Raw genomic sequence first — 21141 nt, 5'->3', positions numbered from 1 at the left:
AAAATTCTTCAGATTCCAATCTAGATTAAAATATCCTGCAAACTCTCAATCACACCAGTTGGAGAAAAAATATATTTCAAGACAAATCCAAATTCAAAAAGTATCTGCTCACAAATCAAGCCCTTCAGAAATACTCAAAGGTCCAACCCAACTCAAATAATTAAATCCATGAAGACACAAGAAATATGTAATGTTGTGGTTTGCCCTGAATTTATCTGTATTTTGATGCTAATTCCACTGCCCCAAGGACAGCTGCCAAGTCACTTACTTAGGAATCAGGTGACTTCACCAGAACCTTCTCCCCATTGAATTTGAAAAGTACATGTGAGGGGCAGGTACAGGATAGAAGGAGGCCTGTCATTGGAGGAGAAGGAAGGATGGGCAGGAGAGAAGTTTGAAGGAAGAGGAGGACACTAGGACAGAAAGGAGCGACAGGGCAGAGGAGAGGGTGAGAAGCCATGGCAGGTGATGTTAAAATTCTTCTGTGTACATACAGGTTGTTAGTAATGTTCCTAAGGGATGGATGGTACCGGGCTTTGTATGTTTAAGTGGGCAATTATATCTTATCAATTGTGTCAAACATTATTGTGTTGTGTGTTCTTTTATGTGATGGTTTGAGTGTAGGAAAGTGTGCGGCCACAGGAGACAATGGGCCTCCGCTGTGTTGTTATGTGATTATGCCAAGATATCTCACAGATATCTTGGGGCACTGCAGTGGGGACCAAGTGGTGTAAAAGACAACAATACTTTTTTATTTTTTATAATTTACAACAAGAAGAAACTCCATACCTTCAAAAAGAAGGGAAGCACACACACACACACACACACACACACACACACACACACACACACACAGAGAGAGAGAGAGAGAGAGAGAGAGAGAGAGAGAGAGAGAGAGAGAGAGAGAAACTAACATCAAAAACAACATCAAAATTGCATGAAATAGGAATTACTGGTCATTAATAATTCTCAACATCAGTGGATTCAATTCCCCAATAAAAGACACAGTCTAGCAGAATGGATGGAAAAACATGATTCATCTTTCTTCTGCATACCTGAAACATGCCTTAAAAATAAAGGTAGACATTACCACAGAATAAGCTACTAGAACAAAGCCTTCCAAAAAACGAACCTCTCAAGATTCCCTTGCATGAGCTCTAACATATTCTCCTTTAAACCAGGTCTTCTTAATTAGTGATTGCCATAGGTTTATGGTTGTAGGGCGCCTAATGGAGCAAGAAAATATACCAATGGCCAAATCACCAAAAAATGAATCATTTTTTGTAGTACCTGTCACCTAACAATAGTAATTCATTAAGTGCAGAGGGTCCTCTACTCTTGTATTCTTTCTACTTACTCTTCCAATATTTTCTCAGAGACTTGGTGTTTGTGTTTGGGGAAGAGGTTTATCGCAATGGTCCTATATGGCTGAGCACACATTCTGTTTTCACTTGGACTATGACCTGACCTACTTCTCTCTACTGATTACTGTCCACAAGAAGAGGAAAGTTCTTAACCCAGGTTGAGTATATCCCAGTATCATAGTTTGAATATGCTTGACATAGGGCTAATAGGAAGTGTTGCCTTGCTGGAGAATACATGACCTGGTTGGAGCAAGTAAGTCACTGTGGGGACAGGCTTTGAGAACCTTCCCATAGTCATGTGGATGCCATTCTTCTCCTGACTGCCTTTGGATTAAAATGTAGAAATTTCAGATCCTCCTTCAGCACCAGTGCTGCCTGCATGCTGCCATACTCCTGTGTTAGTAATGGAGTGAACCTCTGAACCTATAAGCCAGTCCCAGTTAAATGTTGTATCATTTTTTACTGGATATTTTCATTTACATTTCAAATGTTGTGTCTTGTGTTTCATTGGTCATGGTGTTTGTTCCTAAGTATTCATTGTGTTCAGTACTTTATGAACATTTGACACAAAGTAGAATCATATCACAGGAGGGAACCTCAATTCTAAAGTGCCTTAATAAGGTCTGGCTGTGCATAAGCTGGTAGATATTTTCTTAACTAGCCACTGATGTGTGGGGGCCAGTTAGATTGTGATTGCAACCTCTGGGCTAGTGGTCTTGGCTTCTCTAATAAAGAGGGCTGAGCAAGCCTTGGGGAGTAAACCAATGATCAGCAATGTTCCTTGACCTGTGCATCAGCTTCTTCCTCATGGTTCCTGTCAGGTTTGAGTTTCTGTCCTGATTTCCTTCAGTGAAGGATTCTAATGTGGAAATGTAAACAAAACCATTCCATTCCTCTTGAAGTTACTTTCATCAAGGTGTTTCTTCATAACAGTAGAAAGCCAAACAAAGAGAGCTATCAAGCCCTAACAGAGAAATTTTACTTCCCAAAGATCTTTTCTCCCTTTTGAATTGGATATCATCTTTATTTACATTTCAAATGTTATCCCCTTTCCAGGTTTCCCATCTGGAAATCCCCTTTCCCATCTTCCTTCAGCATGCTTCTATAAGGGTGCTCCCCCACAACTCATACACCCACTCCCACTTTGTTGCTCTGGCATTTTCCTACACTGGGATATCAAGCCTCCCCAGGACCACGGGCTTCTCCCAACAAGGCCATCCTCTGCTACATATGCAGGTGGAGATATGGGTCCCTCCATGTCTACTCTTTGGTTGGTTGTTTAGTTCCTGGGAGCTCTGGGGGGTCTGTTTAGTTGTTATTCTTCCTATGGGTTGCAAACCCATCCTGCTTCTTCAGTCCTTTCTAAAATACCTCCATTAGGGATTTGGTCCTTAGTTCAATGAACAGATGTGATCTGTATTGGTCAATTACTGGCAGAGCCTCTCAGAGCATGGACATATCAGACTCATCTCAGCAAGCACTTATTGGCATTCACAATAGTATCTGGTTTTGGTTTCTTAGTATGGGATGTGTCAATCTCTGGTTAGCCTTTCCTTCAGTGGCTGCTTCACACTTTTTCTCCAAATTTCCACCCACGAGTATTTTGTTTCCTCTTCTAAGAAGGATTGAAGCATCCACACTTTGGTCTTCCTTTATCTTGAGCTTCATGTGGTCTGAGGATTGTTTCCTGGTCATTCCAAGTTTTGGGGTTATGTCCACTTATCAGTGAGTGCATACCATGCCCATTCTTTTGTAACTGGGTTACATCACGCAGGATATTTTCTATTTCTGTATATTTGTCTAAGAATTTCATGAAATTATTGTTTTTAATCAATGAGTAGTACTCCACTGTGTAAATGTACCACATTTTCTGTAATCATTCCTGTTGCAGGACATTTGGGTTGTTTCTAGGTTCTGGATCTTATAAATAAGGCTGCTATGGACATAGTGGAGCATGTGTCCTTGTTATATCTTGGAGCATATTTTGGTTATGTGCCCAGGATTGTTATACTTGTGTCCTCTATATCCAATTTTCTGAGGAACCATCAGCATGATTTCCACAGTCGTCGTTCCAGCTTGCAATTCCACCAACAATGTTGGAGGGTTGCCCTTTCTCTATGTCCTTGCCAGCATCTGCTCTGACATGAGCTTTTGATGTTAGTTATTCAGGCTGGTGTGAGGTGGAATTTCAGTGTTGTTTTGATTTGCATTTCCCCGACGAAAAGAGATGTTGAACATTCTCAGCCATTCAATATTCCTCAGTTTCGAATTCTTTGTTTAGCTCTGTAATCCATTTTTAATAGGGTTATTTGTTTCCCTGGGGTCTAACTTTTTGCATTTTTTGCCTCGATGGTAAAGATCTTTTCCCAATCTTTTGGTTGCCATTTTTTTAACCTATTACAATGTCTTTTGTCTTAAAAAGTTCTAAAATGTTATGAGGTTTCACTTTTCTCTTTTTTATCTTAGAGCATAAGCCATTGTTGTTCTGTTTAGGACATTTTCCTCAGTACCCATGTATTTGAGACTCTTTTCCACTTTTTCTTATATTAGTTTGAGTATATCACTTTCTATGTGTAGCTCCTTGATCCACTAGAACTCGAACTTTGTACAGGGTGATAAGAATAGTTTGATGTGCATTCTTCTTCATTCTGACCTCCAGCTGTATCATTTGTCAAAATTGCTATCTTTTTTCCACTGGATGCTTTTAGGTCCTTTGTTAAAAACTAGGGAACATAGGCGTGCAGGTTCATTACTGAGTCTTCAATTCTATTCCATTGATCTACCTGCCTGTCTCTGTACCAATAACATACAGTTTTTAATCACTATTGCTCTGTAACACAGTTTGAGATCAGAGATGGTTATTCTCCCTGATGTTCTTTTATTGTTGTGTACAGTTTTCACTATTCTGTGTTTTTGTTATTCCAAATAGCTCATTCTAATTCTATGAAGAATTGAGTTGGAATTTTGAATCATTAGATTGCTTTTGGCAAGATGGCCATTTTTACAGTAGTAAATTTGCCAATTCATGATCGTTAGAGATCTTTCCATCTTCTGAGATCTTCTTCAATTTCTTTCTTCATGGACTTGAAGTTCTTGCCATACAGATCTTTCTCTTCTTTTCTTAGTGTCACACCGAGTTATTTTATGTTATTTGTGACTATAGTGAAGGGTGTCATTTCCCTAATTTCTTTCTCAGCCGTCTATGCTTTGCATAGAAGAAGCCTATTGAATTGATTGAGTTAGTTATAGATCCTGCCATTTTGATGAAGTTTTTTTTTTAATCAGGTTTAGCATTTTTCCATTGGAACATTAGGGGTCACTTAAATATACTATCATATCATCTGCAGTCCTTTCCAATTTGTATTCATTTGATCTCCTTTTTGTTGTTTGATTGCCCTGGCCATGTTTTTCTGTACTATAATAAATGGGTGAGGAAAATTGGGCAGCCTATTCCAGTCACTGATTTTATTAGGATTGCTTCAAGTTTTGGTTTTGTTGACAATTTCTATAGTTTTTTATTTATATCTGCTCGATTTCAGCCCTGAGTTTATTATTTCCTTCTGTCTACTCCTCTTGTGTGTATTTGCCCTTTTTTGTTCAAGAGCTTCAAGGTTTGCTGTCAACCTGTTAGTGCATGCTCTTCCAGCTTCTTTTTGTAGGCACTCAGAACTATGAGTTTTCCTCTTAGCAATGCTTTCCTTGTGTGCCATAGGCTTGGGTATGTTGTGGCTTCATTTTCATTAAATTCTAAAGAGTCTTTAATTTCTTTCTATCTTCCTTCACCAAGTTTTCATTGATTAGAGCGTTGTTCAACTTCCATGTATATGTGGGTTTTCTGTCATTATTGTTGTTATTGAAGACCAGCCTTAATCCATGGTGATCAGATAGGATGCATGGGATTATATCAATCTTTATGTATTTGTTGTGTCCTCTTTTGTGACCAATTATATGGTCTGTGTTGGAGAAGGTACTATGAGGTGCTGAGAATAAGGTATGTTGTTTTGCTTTAGGATGAAATGTTCTATAGATATCTATTAAATCCATTTGGTTCATAACTACTTTTAGTTTCTATGTGTCTCTGTTTAGTTTCTGTTTCCATGATCTGTCCATTGCTTAGAGTGGGGTGTTGAAGTCTCCCACTATTATTGTGGGAGGCACAATGTGTGCTTTGAGCTTTAGTAAGGTTTCTTTTATGAATGTTCGTGCCCTTGAATTTGGAGCATAGATATTCAGAATTGAGAGTTCATCTTGTTGGATTTTTCCTTTGATGAGGATAAAGTCCTTCCTTATATTTTTTCATCACTTTTGGTTGAAAGTCAATATTATTTTATGTTAGAGTGCCTACTCATCCTTATTTTTTGGGACCTTTTGCTTGGAAAATTGTTTTCAAGTCTTTACACTGAGGTAGTGTCTGTCATTTTCACTGATGTGTGTTTCCTGTTTGCAGCAAATTATTGGGTCCTCCTTACTTATCCAGTCTGTTAGTCTATGTCTTTTATATTGAGGAATTGAGTCCATTGATATTAAGAGACATTGAGGAATATTGATTGTTGTTTATTGTTTTTATTGTTGTTAGATAGCGAATTAGGTTTGTATGGTTATCTTACAAATTATTTGTTGTTTAGGATTTTATTTAATAGACCTATTGCAATGTAGATATTCTATCTGTTAATTTAGGTAAATTTGCCCCTTAATGTACTTGTGTCTTTTGTTAGGTTGTTAGACTTCTGCTATTTTTTAATGTGTGTTAGTTTATTAGGGATGTTGTAATGAATAGAATACACTTTGTAGATCATAACAAAACAGTGCTTATTTGCTTACTGTGTAGGGCTTACATTTGGCTTGTTTGTTTTGAGAGGTCAGGATTCCATAGGCCAGGCTACTCTCAAACTCACTGTACAGAAGAAAATGGATTTGACTTGTTGATCCACCTTCAAGTCTTTCTGCTTGCCAAGATTGTAGGTGTGCATCAAAGCTCCACTGGGAAGCCAGATGTGTAGCTATTAGTTCTGCTTTGGGCATGACTATTGCCATAACTTGAACAAGAAAAGCTGGGATCACCCACAGAAGACTCTTGACATCTTTCACACTAGCTTCCCTCAAGGAGAGAGAATAGAAGGGTTCAAGAACACTCATAGGAATCATGTGCCTTGAAGAAAACATTTGTAGACCCCTCTCCATAATAAGTAGCATCAGGTTATGCAGAAAACTCTTGAGTAATACTTACCTATATGTTGTCAGTGGTAGAGCATTTTCTGGACTCTTCATTCAGCTTAAATGTACTTATTATTCCCTATTTGTTGGTTGTGCTTTCTGTTGTCTCACAGTGTAGACTCCTGGTTGCCTTACTATTTGCTGTGCAGAGAAGTGTGAATGCATGGGTCCTTTGGGTCTAGAAGCTTATGGGTGCATTTCTGAAGACAAATATTACTACAGAAAATGGATTGACATAACTACATTTGGGTTTATGTAGAGATAATTTTCTATGTCATTTTTTCTTCAATTAAGAAGTTATGTACCATATTTTCTTAATCAAACATTAGCCAGAATCAAGAATATTGCATTTCTAAAAAACCACTTGGAAGGTTAAATTAGTGGAATTGTATAAAAAATACATCTTTAACTTTTAAAAGTTATAATATGTGCCGCCCATGGATGGCTAGAAGTAGCATAGTGACAATGGCTATCTTACGTAAAGCAATCTAAAATTAAACTCATTTCCCATCAAAATTCCAACACAATTCTTTACAGACCAGGAAAGAGTAATTCTCAACTTTTCTCAATATAGAAAATCAGGAAACCCCATAAAGTACAAGAGAGCTAAAATAATTCTGCAAAGAAAAAAATGTTGTAATTATTAACTACCTGACTCCAAGCTTCATGACAGAGAAATAGAAATAAAATATGCGGTGTGTGTGTGTGTGTGTGTGTGTGTGTGTGTGTGTGTGTGTCTGTGTCTGTGTGTGTGTGTGTCTGTGTATGTGTGTGTCTGTGTGTCTGTGTTGCATGGTGCATGTTAGTGCACACACCAGCGTTTATTTTTGGCGCACGCACACCCCTCAGTAGCCTCAAGGTTTGGGACAACCCTCATCAGTCGGGGTCCCCTGTCCACCAGGGCTCTCCCACCTACCAAGGACCTGGGAAGGAGGAAGTTCCCCCGTGGTGGTAGTGCATCTTTGGGAACCCTGCAATTTCAGCAGTGTCATACTGGAGCAGGGACAAGCAGAAGCCTGACCCCAAAGGTGTGGACTTGGACCTTCACCAGTGGTCAGTCGGGGACTTGCTGATCCTTCCCGTGCTCCCGGCTCGCTGCCTGCCTCCAGGGGCTCCTTGCAGTCCCCTGGATCTCTTGGCCAGGTGTTATGGAATTTGGTTCTGAGAAGCAGCTTGTCCTGGCCAGAATCCCTGGTATATCTCAAATGGAAACAGTTCCTCCAAAGTATTCAGATGGGAACCTCAGTGGAAGTGCACTGGGGCTGGGCTCCTGGCTTGTTTAAGCAAGGCCAACCTTCCCTATTTGAGGCAAAGGATGCTTCTAATGGAGTGGGATTCCTGGTTACAGACTCAGGTCCCCTGGAGTCCAGACACCACCTGGATTTGAAGGGAACTGCTCAAAAGCGCCCTACATCCAAATCAGTGGGAGGAAGAGCTAAACCTTCAGAGGGGCAGACACGACTGGGAAGCCAGAAGAGATTATACTCTGCCCACATTTCTGACTCCAGAGGAAAACACCTAATACCATCTGGGACCCTGATGCACAGGGGCCCCAGGGAAAAGGTGGTGCAGGCCCTCCTGCTTGCTGCCCTCATGGAGAGCTCAAAAGCACAACCCCAGGAGCCACTTCAGCCACAGGATCACAGGTAAGAACAACTGCCTGGTGGACTCAGAACAGAGGCCCACAGGAACAGCTGAAGACCAGTAGACAGGAAAGACTACAAGCCCCAAAGCAGAACACTCTGTTCCCATAACTGGCTGAATGAAAACAGGAAAACAGGTGTACAGCACTCCTTACACACAGGCCTATAGGACGGTCTAGCCACTGTCAGAAATAGCAGAAAAAGGTAACACCAAAGAAAGGCTGATGGCGAGAGGCAAGCGCAGGAACCCAAGCAACAGAAACCAAGACAACATGGCATCATTGGATCACAATTCTCCCACCAAAGCAAACACTGAATATCCAAACACACCAGAAAAGCCAGATCTAGATTTAAAATCAAATTTGATCATGATGATGGAGGACTTCAAGAAAGACATGAAGAACTCCCTTAGAGAAATGCAGGAAAACATAAATAAACAAGTAGAAGCCTATAGAGAGGAATCACAAAAATCTGTGAGAGAATTCCAGGAAAACACAATCAAATAGGTGAAGGAATTAAAAATAGAAATAGAAGCAAGAAAGAAAGCACAAAGGGAGACAACCCAAGATATAGAAAACAAAAGGAACAGACACTGAGCCGTAGATACAACCATCACCAAGAGAATACAAGAGATAGAAGAGAGAATCTTAGGAGCAGAAGATTCCACAGAAATCCTCGACACAACTGTCAAAGACAAGGTAAAACAGATAAAGCTACTGGTCCAAAACATACAGGAAATCCAGGACTCAATGAGAAGATCAAACCTAAGGATAATAGGTATAGAAGAGAGTGAAGACTCCCAGCTCAATGGACCAGTAAATATCTTCATCAAAATCAAAGAAAACATCCCTAACCTAAAGAAAGTGATGCCCATAAACATACAGGAAGACTATAGAACTCCAAATAGATTGGACCAGAAAATAAACTCCTCCTGTCACATAATAGTCAAAACACAAAGTGCACAAAACAAAGAAAGAATATTAAAAGCAGTAGGGGAAAAAGGTCAAGTAACATGTAAAGGCAGACCTATCAGAATCACACCGGACTTCCCACCAGAGACTATGAAAGCCTGAAGATCCTGGACAGATGTCATACAGACCCTAAGAGAACACAAATGCCAGCCCAGGTTACTGTACCCTGCAAAACTCTCAATCAACATAGATGGAGAAACCAAGATATTCCATGACAAAACCAAATTTACACATTATCTTTCTACAAATCCAGCCCTACTAAGGATAATAAATGGCAAAGCCCAACATAAGAAGACAAGCTACACCCTAGAGGAAGCAAGAAACTAAACGTCTTGGCAACAAAACAAAGAGAAGAAAAGCACACAAACATAATCTCACATCCAAATACGAATATAACAGAAGAAACAATCACTATTCCTTCATAACTGTCAATATGAATAGACTCAACTCCCCAGTAAAAAGACATAGATTAACAAACTGGATATGCAATGAGCACCCTGCATTCTGCTGCCTACAGGAAATACACCTCAGAGACAAAGACAGACACTACCTCAGAGTGAAAGGATGGAAAACAACTTTCCAAACAAATGGTCTCAAGAAGCAACATACCCAAACTTATGGGACAGAAGGAAAGCCATGCTAAGGGGAAAACTCATATCTCTCAGTCCCTGCAGAAAGGAACAGGAGAGAGCATATATCAGCAGCTTGACAGCACACCAAAAAGCTCTAGAATAAAAAAAAAGGCAAATATACCCAGGAGGAGTAGAAGGCAGGAAACAATCAAAGTCAGAGCTGAAATCAACCAAGTAGAAACAAAAAGGACCATAGAAAGAATCAACAGAACCAAAAGTTGGTTCTTTGAGAAAATAAACAAGATTGATAAACACTTAATCAGACTAATGAGAGGACACAGAGTGTGTGTCCAAGTTAACAAAATCAGAAATGGAAAGGGAGCTATAACTACAGAATCAGTGGAAATTCAAAATCATCAGATCCTTCTTTAAAAACCTATATTCAATAAAACTTGAAAATCTGCAGGAAATGGACAATTTCCTAGACAGATACCAGGTACTGAAGTAAAATCAGGAACAGATAAACCATTTAAACAACCCTATAACTCCATAACATAGAAGCAGTTATTAAAGTTCTCCCAACCAAAAAGAGCCAAGGTCCAGATGGGTTCAGTGCAGAATTCTATCAGACCTTCAGAGAAGACCTCATACCAATACTATCCAAACTATTCTACAAAATTGAAACAGATGGAGCGCTAGTGAATTCCTTCTATGACCACAATTACTCTTATACCTAAACCACACAAAGACCCAACAAAGAAAGAGAACTTCAGACCAATTTCCCTTATGAATATTGACACAAAAATACTCAATAAAATTCTGGCATGCCAAATCCAAGAGCACATCAAAACAATCATCCACCATGGTCAAGTTGGCTTCATCCCAGGCATTCAAGGATGGTTTAATATATGGAAATCCATCAGCATAATCTATTATATAACAAACTGAAAGATAAAAACCACATGATCATTTCATTAGATGGTGACAAAGCATTTGACAAAATTCAACACCTCTTCATGATAATAGTCCTGGAAAGAATAATAATTCAAGGCCCATACCTAAACATAGTAAAAGTCACATACAGCAAACCAGTACCTAACATTAAACTAAATGGAGAGAAACTTGAAGCAATATCACTAAAATCAGGGACTAGACAAGGTTGCCCACTCTTTCCCTACTAATTCCATATAGTTCTTGAAGTTCTAGCCAGAACAATCAGATAACAAAAGGAGATCAAAGGGAAACAGATTGGAAAAGAAGTCAAATATCACTATTTGCAGATGATATGATAGTATATTTAAGTGATCCCAAAACTTCCACAGAGAACTACTAACCCTGATAAACACCTCCAGCAAAGTGGCTGGGTATAAAATTATCTCAAATAAATCAGTAGCTTTCATCTACACAAAAGAGAAAGTAGCTGAGAAGGAAATTAGGGAAAGGACACCCTTCATAATAGTCCCAAATAATATAAAATACCTCGGTGTGACTTTAACCAAGCAAGTGAAAGATCTGTGTGATAAGAACTTGAAGAAAGAAATGGAAGAGGATCTCTGAAGATGGAAAGATTTTCCATGCTCATGGGTTGGCAGGATCAATATAATATATAAATACAGATTAGAAAAGAAGAAGTCAAATATCACTATTTGTAGATGATATGATAGTCTATTTAAGTGATCCCAAAAGTTCCATCAGAGAACTACTAAAGGGAAAGGACACCCTTCATAATAGTCCCAAATAATATAAAATACCTCGGTGTGACTTTAGCCAAGCAAGTGAAAGATCTATATGATAATAACTTCAAGCCTCCGAAGAAAGAAATTGAAGAATATCTCAGAAGATGGAAAGATTTCCCATGCTCATGGATTGGCAGGATCAATATAATAAAAACGGCCATTTTACCAAAAGCATTCTACATATTAAATGCAATCCCCATCAAAATACCAATGCACTTCTTCAGAGAGTTAGAACAATTTGCAAATTCACCTGGCATAACAAAAACCCCAGAATAGCTAAACTCTCCTCAACAATAAAATACTTCCAGGGGAATCACTATCCCTGAACTCAAGCAGTGTTACAGAGCAATAGTGATAAAAACTGCATGGTATTGGTACAGAGACAGACAGATAAACCAGTGGAATAGAATTGAAGACCAAGAAATGAACCCACACAGCTATGGCCACTTGATTTTTGACAAAGGAACCAAAACCATCAAATGGAAAATAGATAGCATTTTCATCAAATGGTTCTGGTTCAACTGGAGGTCAGCAGGTAGAAAAATGCAGATCGATCCATGCTGTCACTCTGTACAAAGCTTAAGTCTAAGTGGCTCAAGGACCTCCACATCAAACCAGATACACTCAAACTAATAAAAGCAAAAGTGGGGAAGCATCTCGAACACATGCGCACTGGAGAAGATTTCCTTAAGGAAACACTATTGGCTTATGCTCTAAGATCAAGAATCCACAAATAGGATCTCATAAAACTGCAAAGCTTATGTAAGGCAAAGGACACTGTGGTTAGGACAAAACAGCAATCTACAGATTGGGAAAAGATCTTTACCAATCCTACAACTGATAGAGGGCTTATATGCAAAATATACAATGAACTGAAGAAGTTAGACTGCACGGAGACAGATAACCCGATTAATAAATTGGCTTTAGAGTTAAACAGTGAATTCACAGATGAGGAGTGATAAATGGCTGAGAAACACCTAAAGAAATGTTCAACATCTTTAGTCATAAGGGAAATGCAAATCAAAACAACCCTGAGATTCCACCTCACACCAGTGAGAATGGCTAAGATCAAAAACTCAGGTGACAGCAAATGCTGGCGAGGATGTGGAGAAAGAGGAATAGTCCTCCATTGTTGGTGGGATTTCAGACTGTACAAACATTCTGGAATTCAGTCTGTAGGTTCCTCAGAAAATTGGACATTGAACTACCTGAGGACCCAGCTATACCTCTGTTGGGTATATACCCAAAATATGCCCCAACATACAACAAAGTCACGTGCTCCACTATGTTCCTAGCAGTCTTATTTATTATAGCCAGAAGCTGGAAAGAACCCAGATTCCCTTCAGCAGAAGAATGGATACAGAAAATGTGGTACATCTACACAATGGAATATTACTCAGCTGTCAAAAACAATGATGTTATGAAATTCATAGGCAAATGGATGGAACTGTAAAATATCATCCTGAGTGAGGTAACCCAATCACAGAAAATCACACATGGTATGCACTCATTGATATGTCGTTATTAGCCCAAAATTTGAATTAATCTACATGCACAGAACACATGAAACTGAAGAAGGATGACCAAAATGTGAATGCTTCACTCCTTCTTTAAAAGAGGAACAAGAATACCCTTGGCAGGGAATAGAGAGGCAAAGATTAAAACAGACACAGAAGGAACACCCAATGAAACACTTAAATGTTCAGCATCTTTTTCATCAATGAAAAGATTTTATACCCATCAGAATTGCCAAGATAAAAATCTTAAGGGAGAGCACATGCTAGTGAGGATGTGGAGCATGAGGACTACTTGCCCAGTGGTGGCAGGAATGCATATTTGTACAACTGTACTGGAAATAAATTGGACAATTTCTCAGGAAATTGAAAAACGTTCTAATTAATGATTCAGTTATATCATTCATGGGACCATGGGTCCATACTTAAAAGATGCTTTACCACATCACAATCACATCCTGTTTAACTATGTTCAAAGCAACTTCATTCATAATAGCCAGAAATGTGAAACATCTTAGAAGCTCCTCAGCTGAAGAATGTATTAAGAAATTGTGGTGTATCCAAACAATAGCTATTCAGCTATTTAAAATAATGTCATGTAATTTGTAGTAAATTAATGGAACTAGAAAATATTATCCTAAATGAAGAACCTCAGAAACCGAAAACACACATAGTATGCACTCCGTTATAAGTGAGCATTTACCATAAAGTGTATGAAACCCATACTACCTTCCAAAGATTCAAAAAACTAAGTCACAAGAAGGAATCAAGTGAAGATGATTGTATTTTACTAAGAATGGGAAATAAATTATACATAAGAGTTGGATAAACAGAGCAAAATAGATGTGGGTGTGGTGAGGAGGCTAGTGGAGATGAGGGTGTGGTGTGGTGAGGGAGTGTAGAAAAGGATTGAGAGAGAGAAAGGGACTCAGTTGGAGGGCATCTCTGAGATGAGCCTGTGACCTGGTATGGGAAAATCATCTGGTTGCTTATGGGGATGACCCTAGTTGACACTCCTAAGAACTGGGGATATGGTGTTCACCGTATTGTGGCCATGTCTAGCAGACAGATAGGACTTCCATTGAAGGGAAACAAACACCAATCTACCCCCAACACGTTTCACTCAATGTTTGTCCAGCCTACAAAATACAGTTTAATAAAATAGAGTTGAGATTGTGGGAATGGCCAACCAATGATTGCCTCAAATTTCCTTGGGAAAGAGCCAAACTCTGACATGATTAACGATACTCTGCTATGCTTGTACTGTGGCATGTAGAGTAATTCCTGAGTGTCTTCACCCAGTAACTAGCTGATGGAAACAGATGTTTTGTCCCTACATTCAAATAGTAGGCAAGACTCAGGATGTCTTTTTGAAGAGTAGGGGTTAGGATTGGGATGCCAAAAATGAACTTACATAGTTAGCTAACATGGACCCATGGAGCCTCATAGAGACTGAAGCACCAACCAAAGAGCATGCAAGGACAGGTTCTAGGATTCCTACATATTTTAACAGATATAAGACTTTATATTCATATGGCCCCCTATGAATTGGGGTGGAAGCTGTTGCTATCCTGTTGATTACCTTTGGATCCTCTTCCCCAAGCTGGAGTGCCTTGTCTAGCCTTAGCAAAAGAGAATACGCCTGCTGTAGTTAGAGGTGCCAGGGCAAAGAGAGTTTCTCTGTGGTTTCTGCTTTGAACCTTCACCTAAGTTTTTGTTCCATATTCCTTTAACATCCAGGAGTAGCATATGAAGTTAAATAAACTATTCCCTTCAAAGTTTGTTTGCTTCATTGTCCAGTATGTACAGAGACCTAGGATAAGGGAGTTGCCAAAGAATCAATGGGTGTAGCTATGACTCATTACTTTGGCGATACCTAACTAGGCCTATGAGTGCTATTTCTATTAAAATTAGTAACCCAAAGATCACATATATAAGGACTTAATACTTCTGCACATGCTATACAGTTCACAACATGTGAATCATGACGGAGAATAGAATACTCTTCCTGGCTACTCTCTCAACACTTGGAGTAGTTCCACAATGTCACATCTAGGGAGGTGACAAGCCAGTGGCTGTTCAGCCCAAAAGGCTGTGACTTTTAGTAGTCCCAGTGTGGCATGGAAAGCCTTTAGTCTTCCTGCAGTGCAGCTCTTTCTTATTCCATGATAGAAGGCTAGAAATGCTGGGTCAAATATCACCTGATTCTAATCTGTGGTGAATTGAAAAGAAAACTTACCATAAAAATGTCCTTAGACTTTCAAGGTCATCAAGATATTAAATGTGAGTTCTGGGAATCAAAACTGGGTTCTACGGAAGACTAGCCATTTTCAATATGCCCACTCCATATTGTTGACAGTACTATGAAAGATAGCTGAGATTATTTGAAAATTGTGCTATTGCATTCCTATATATTTACTTAATATAAGAGAGAGCTGTTTGTTACAAAGGGCTAAGGTATAAGTTTAACCACAGATAACTTTGCCTGTCTTAATAGCAGGATCCATAGGCTTATTGAAATATGAACTAGGATACAACTTCTCAACAAAATAAGAAAAATAAGTACAAAATAAAAAGTAGAAAAATGATATGAAGGCTGGATATGGCAGATCACTGTGTATTTCCAGAGCTCACAAGTTAGAAGGTAGAAGATCAAGTGTTTCAGGGCTGTCTCAGCTACATAGAATATATGGGCCATCCTGAACTATATGAGACCACACATTATGACAAAGAATCAAACTTTAAAGGGTGCTTTACGGAGGATTTGCTGAGCCTTCAGACTCCACAGAAAATGCAGTGGAGCTAGATTAGAGAGACTTTGCTCTGAAGTATGACACAGTGAGAAAAGAGAGACTGAAGAGGAAAGGTCTTATATATTGTTGCCTAACTTTCTTCCTCAAGAGGCAATTGTATCCTTGGGTAGTGAAGAGCTCATAAATCCACCATACACCATATGCACGTCCCTTTATGTCCCTTTATCATGCTTAGTATGTTCCTGAATCATCTTCCTCATTTCTTCTCAGTGCATGAGCCCATCTAGTACTATGCAGGTAGGCAGAGAAGGCAGAGTGTTAAAATAACTGTCATTATAAATGCACAGGGTGGATACAAGCATGGGAAATCTCAAAAGAGAGATGTTTTGGGTTTCTTAAGACGTATGAACTTTAATCTATTGCTTGCTGGTCAAATTTCTCACTTAAGAAATAGAAACACCAGTTATACCAAAACCACACAAAGACCCAACAAAGAAAGAGAACTTCAGACCAATTTCCCTTATGAATATTGACGCAAAAATACTCCGTAAAATTCTTGCAAACCGAATTCAATAACACATCAAATGGATCATCCATCATGATCAAGTAGGCTTCAAGCCAGGGATGCAGGGATGGTTAAATATATGGAAATCCATAAACATAATCCACTATATACACAAACTCTAAGATAAGAACCATATGATCATTTCATTAGATGCTGAGAAAGCATTTATCAAAACTCAACACTCCTTCATGATAAAAGTCCTGGAAAGATAAGGAATTCAAGGTCCATATCTAAAAACAGTAAAACCAATATACAGCAAACCAGTAGCTAACATCAACCTAAGGGAGAGAAACTTGAAGCAATTCCACTAAAATCAGGGACTAAACAAGGCTGCCCGCTCTCTTCCTACTTATTCAATATAGTTCTCGAAGTCCTAGCCAGAGCAATTACACAACAAAAGGAGGTCAAAGGATTGATAAAAGGTATTTGGTTTGTTTTATGAATTACCCTGCTAAAGGCCATATGGCTCGTTGATGTCAGCTAGTGAGTGTTTGTGGTTACTTTTGATATTTACCACAACAGGAAGCTTGAATTCTCTTAACCTGGGCTCCACGGGAATTTTGGGTTAATTTCCTGATATCACAGAGTACAAAAGCCTATCAGGCTCATTGTTTAGCTTACATCCTTTTTTTAAAAAAATGTTTAATATTCATGATGGGTGTGACTTTGAGTTTTATGATTATATTATTACTCTGGGAGAGAGTGCAAGATACAAGCTTTTCTGGTTTCAGACTAAGGAACACAGTATTTTGGGAGAAAGATTTTGTCTTTGTGTTTTTAAAGCCTGTGATTAGGCTCTGGAAACCTCACAGGGTCATACTGATCAGATTTGATAGAGGTAGACTGCCTGAAAAATTTATTCAGGAGAATCAAACAAAAAGATATCTCGATTCTAAACTTTTGTCTTCAGAGTTGTATTTTACAGAGCGTGCCTACTTACTTGGAATCCTGGTCTCAAGGACTTCCAACTGGGTCCAGTCAGGACACATCCTGCTACAGCATTTGCTTCATTCTTCACACCCCCTACCCCCAAGGATATCTCAACGCCCCTGTACAGCTTGAAGAAGTATGGAGGAGTCGTCACCCCAATTCCCTGGACTTTGGGGGGCTGAAAGTGGTTATTCTAAAATTGTTTTATGAGGAATTTAAAATTGGTTGTAATTTAACAGGGAGGAATTAGCTAGATTGAATTGTACAGTCATAATCTCATTTGGTAACTAGCTAAAATCATATCTTTGCTTTGATGTAGAATTTATTTGTTAAAAGTTTAAAAGTACAAGGTTTAGAGCCAGTCCTTCTATTGTTGTCATTACAAACTTCTGAGTTGATTACACCTGTGAGTTAAGATTCAAATAGCAGAGTCATGGCTCTGAGTTTGTGAGAGAACTTTCAAGATATTATTAAGCTATAAAGATAACAGTCCAGATTGTCTTCTATATATAGGTGGTTTTCAAAAACGTCAGAAATCCACAAATTTGAGATTTAAAGTTATTTATCTTTTGTTGAGACATATCTGCTCCTAACAGTTACCCTTTGGTGGATTTAATGAAGAATGTGAACATCTCTACCTCTAGGTGAGGCAATACTTTGTTGCTAGGCAGCTACTAAACAAAACTGCCTGTTTCATCTGCAGACTAATACTGTCCAGAAAAGGACAAAATATGCAGAATAGTTGACTGATAAACTCTGCCAAGACAGAGTGATCAGCCCTTCAAAATCTGCATTTCTAGAGTCTGTCAGTTGATTTTGGGCCAGAAGGCTGAAGATTTGAGCTCACATGTTGCTAACAGGGGACTGTGCTAGCGGAGATTTGTCTCCACAGCCTCTCAGTTCTGGAAGCCGTGTTAGGCTTCCTATGTGTATAGATATTTGGTCATTCCCAGATTTCTGACGGGGTTGAAGACATTATAGTCTCATAGCCTATCAGGCTGTTTAACTCTAAATATACATATTTTATTGGATAATTATCAGATAGTATACAAGCTAGCCAAGATATAATATAGATTTTAAGCCTTTCTTAAGCTGGAATGGAATGTTCTGTGTAACTGATATAGTGATGGACTGGGTGTTGAGTATATCATATGCTTTATAAATTGTAGAATGGTAATTGTACTCAATATATAAGTGAAAAGACTTTTTAACTGGACAAAAAGGGTGAAATGTTGTGGTTTGCCCTGAAGTTACTGTATTTTGATGCTAATTCCACTGCCCCAAGGATAGCTGCCTAGTCAAGGACTCAGAACTCAGGTGACTTCACCAGAACCACCTCTCCATTGAATTTGTAAAGTACTGGTGAGGGGCAGGTACAGGATAGAAGGAGGCCTGTCATTGGAGGAGAAGGAAGGATGGGCGGGAGAGAAGTTTGAAGGAAGAGGAGGAGATTAAGAGAGAGAAGAGAAGACAGAGAGAGGGGAGAAGCCATGGCAGGTGATGTTAAGATTCTGCTCTGTGTATTTACAGGTTGTTATTAATGTTCTCAAGGGATGGATGGTACTGGGCTTTGTATGTTTCAGTGAGCAATTATATCTTACCAATTGGATCTAAAAAAAAAGGAGGTCAAAGGGATAGAAATTGGAAGGGAAGAAATCAAAATATCACTATTTGCAGATGATATGATAGTGTACTTAAGTGACCACAAAAGTTCCACCAGAGAATGACTAGGCCTGATAAACAACTTATCAGTGTCGGGTTATAAAATTAATTCAAACAAATCAGTAAACTTCCTCTACTAAACTACTAAACATGCTTAGAATGAAATTAGGGAAATGACACCCTTCAAAATAGTCTCAAATATTATAAAATATCTTGGTGTGAGTTTATCCAAGCAAGTGAAAGAAAGATCTGTATGACAAGATCTTCACATCTCTGAATAAAGAAATTGAGGAAGGTCTCCGAAGATGGAAAGATCTCCCATGGATTGGCAGGATTAATATAGTAAAAAATGGCCATTTTGTCAAAAGCAATCTACAGATTCAATGCAATTCCCATCAAAATTCCTACTCAATTCTTTATAGAGATAGAAAGAGCAATTTGCAAATTCATTTAGAATAACAAAAGACACAAGATAGCAGAAAGTATACTCAACAATAAAAGAACTTCTGGTGGAATCACCATCCTTGACTTTAAGATGTATTACAGAGCAATAGTCATAAAAACTGTGTGGTATTGGTACAGAGACAGGCAGGTAGATCAGTGGAACAGAATTGAAGACCCAGAAATGAACTCACACACCTATGGTCACTTGATCTTTGACAAAAGAGCTAAAACCGTCCAACAAAAGAAATATGGCATTTTCAACATATGATGCTGGTTGAATTGGAGGTCAGCATGTAGAAGAATGCAGATCCATCCATTTTTATCATCATGTACAAAGCATAAGATCAAGTGAATCTAGGACCTCCACATCAAATCAGATACTCTCAAAATTAAAGAAGAAAAAGTGGGGAAGAGTCTCGAACACATGAACACTGGGAACATTTTCTGAAAAAAAAAAAAAAACACCAATGGCTTATGCTCTAAGATCAAGAATCAACAATTGGGACCTCATAATTCTGTAAGACAAAGGACACTGTGAGGAAAAAACAGCAAGTATCAGATTGGGAAAAGATCTTTAACAATCCTACATCTGATAGAGAGCTAATATCCAAAATATACAAATAACTCAAGAAGTTAGACTCTAGAGAACCAAATAAACCTATTAAAACGGGGTACAGTGATAAACAAAATATTTTCCACTGAGGAATATCGAATGACCAAAAAGCATCTAAAGAGATGTTCAACATCCTTAGTCATTGGGAAAGTGGACATCAAAACAACCCTGAGATTGCACCTGACACCAGTCAGAATGGCTAAGATATAATTTCAGGTGACACCAAATGCTGGCAAGGATGTGGAGAAAGAGGAACACTATTCCTTTATTGGTGGTATTGCAGACTAGTACAACCACTCTGGAAATCAGTCTGGAGGTTCCTTAGTAAATTGGACATTCCACTACCTTAGGATCCAGCTGTAACTCTCCTGGGCATGTACCCAAAAGATGTTCCAACATACAACAAAGACACATGCTCCACTATGTTCATAGCAGTCTTATTTACAATAGCCAGAAGCTGGAAAGAACCCAGATGCCCTTCAACAGAAAAATGTATTCAAAAATACGGTACATCTACACAATGTAGTACTACTGAGCTATCAACAAACATGACTTCATGAAATTCATAGGCAAATGGAATGAACTAGAAAATATCATTCTGAGTGTGGTAACCCATTCACATAAAAACACACACGGTATGCACTCATTGATAAGTGGATATTAGCCCCAAACCTCGAATTACCCAAGATGTAATCCATAGACCACAGGAATCTCAAGAAGTATAACCAAAATGCAGATATTCCTACTCCTTAGTAAAAGGAGAAAACATATCCACAGGAGGGGATATGGAAGCAAAGTTTAGAGTAGCGACTGAATGAATGGCCATTCAGAGCCTGCTCCACATGTGGCCCATGTGGCATATATATATATATATATATATATATATATATATATATATATATATATATATATATATACCAAAACTTGATAAGATTGATGAAGCTAAAAACTGTATGCTGAATGCGACTGGATATAGATCTCTCCTGAGACACACATCCAGAAAATGTCCAATACAGAAGTAAATGCTAGCAGCAAACCACTGAACTGAGAACAGAACCCCTTTTGCAGGAATTAGAGGAAGGACTGAAAGAGCTGAAGGAGCTTTGAAATCCCTTAAGAACAACAATGACAACCAACCAGAGCTTCCAGGGACTAAACTC

The sequence above is a fragment of the Rattus norvegicus genome, chromosome 4, assembly GCF_021556685.1.
Source record: "Rattus norvegicus strain SHRSP/BbbUtx chromosome 4, alternate assembly SHRSP_T2T, whole genome shotgun sequence".
Lineage (NCBI taxonomy): Eukaryota > Metazoa > Chordata > Mammalia > Rodentia > Muridae > Rattus > Rattus norvegicus.
This window is presented reverse-complemented; position numbering follows the sequence as displayed.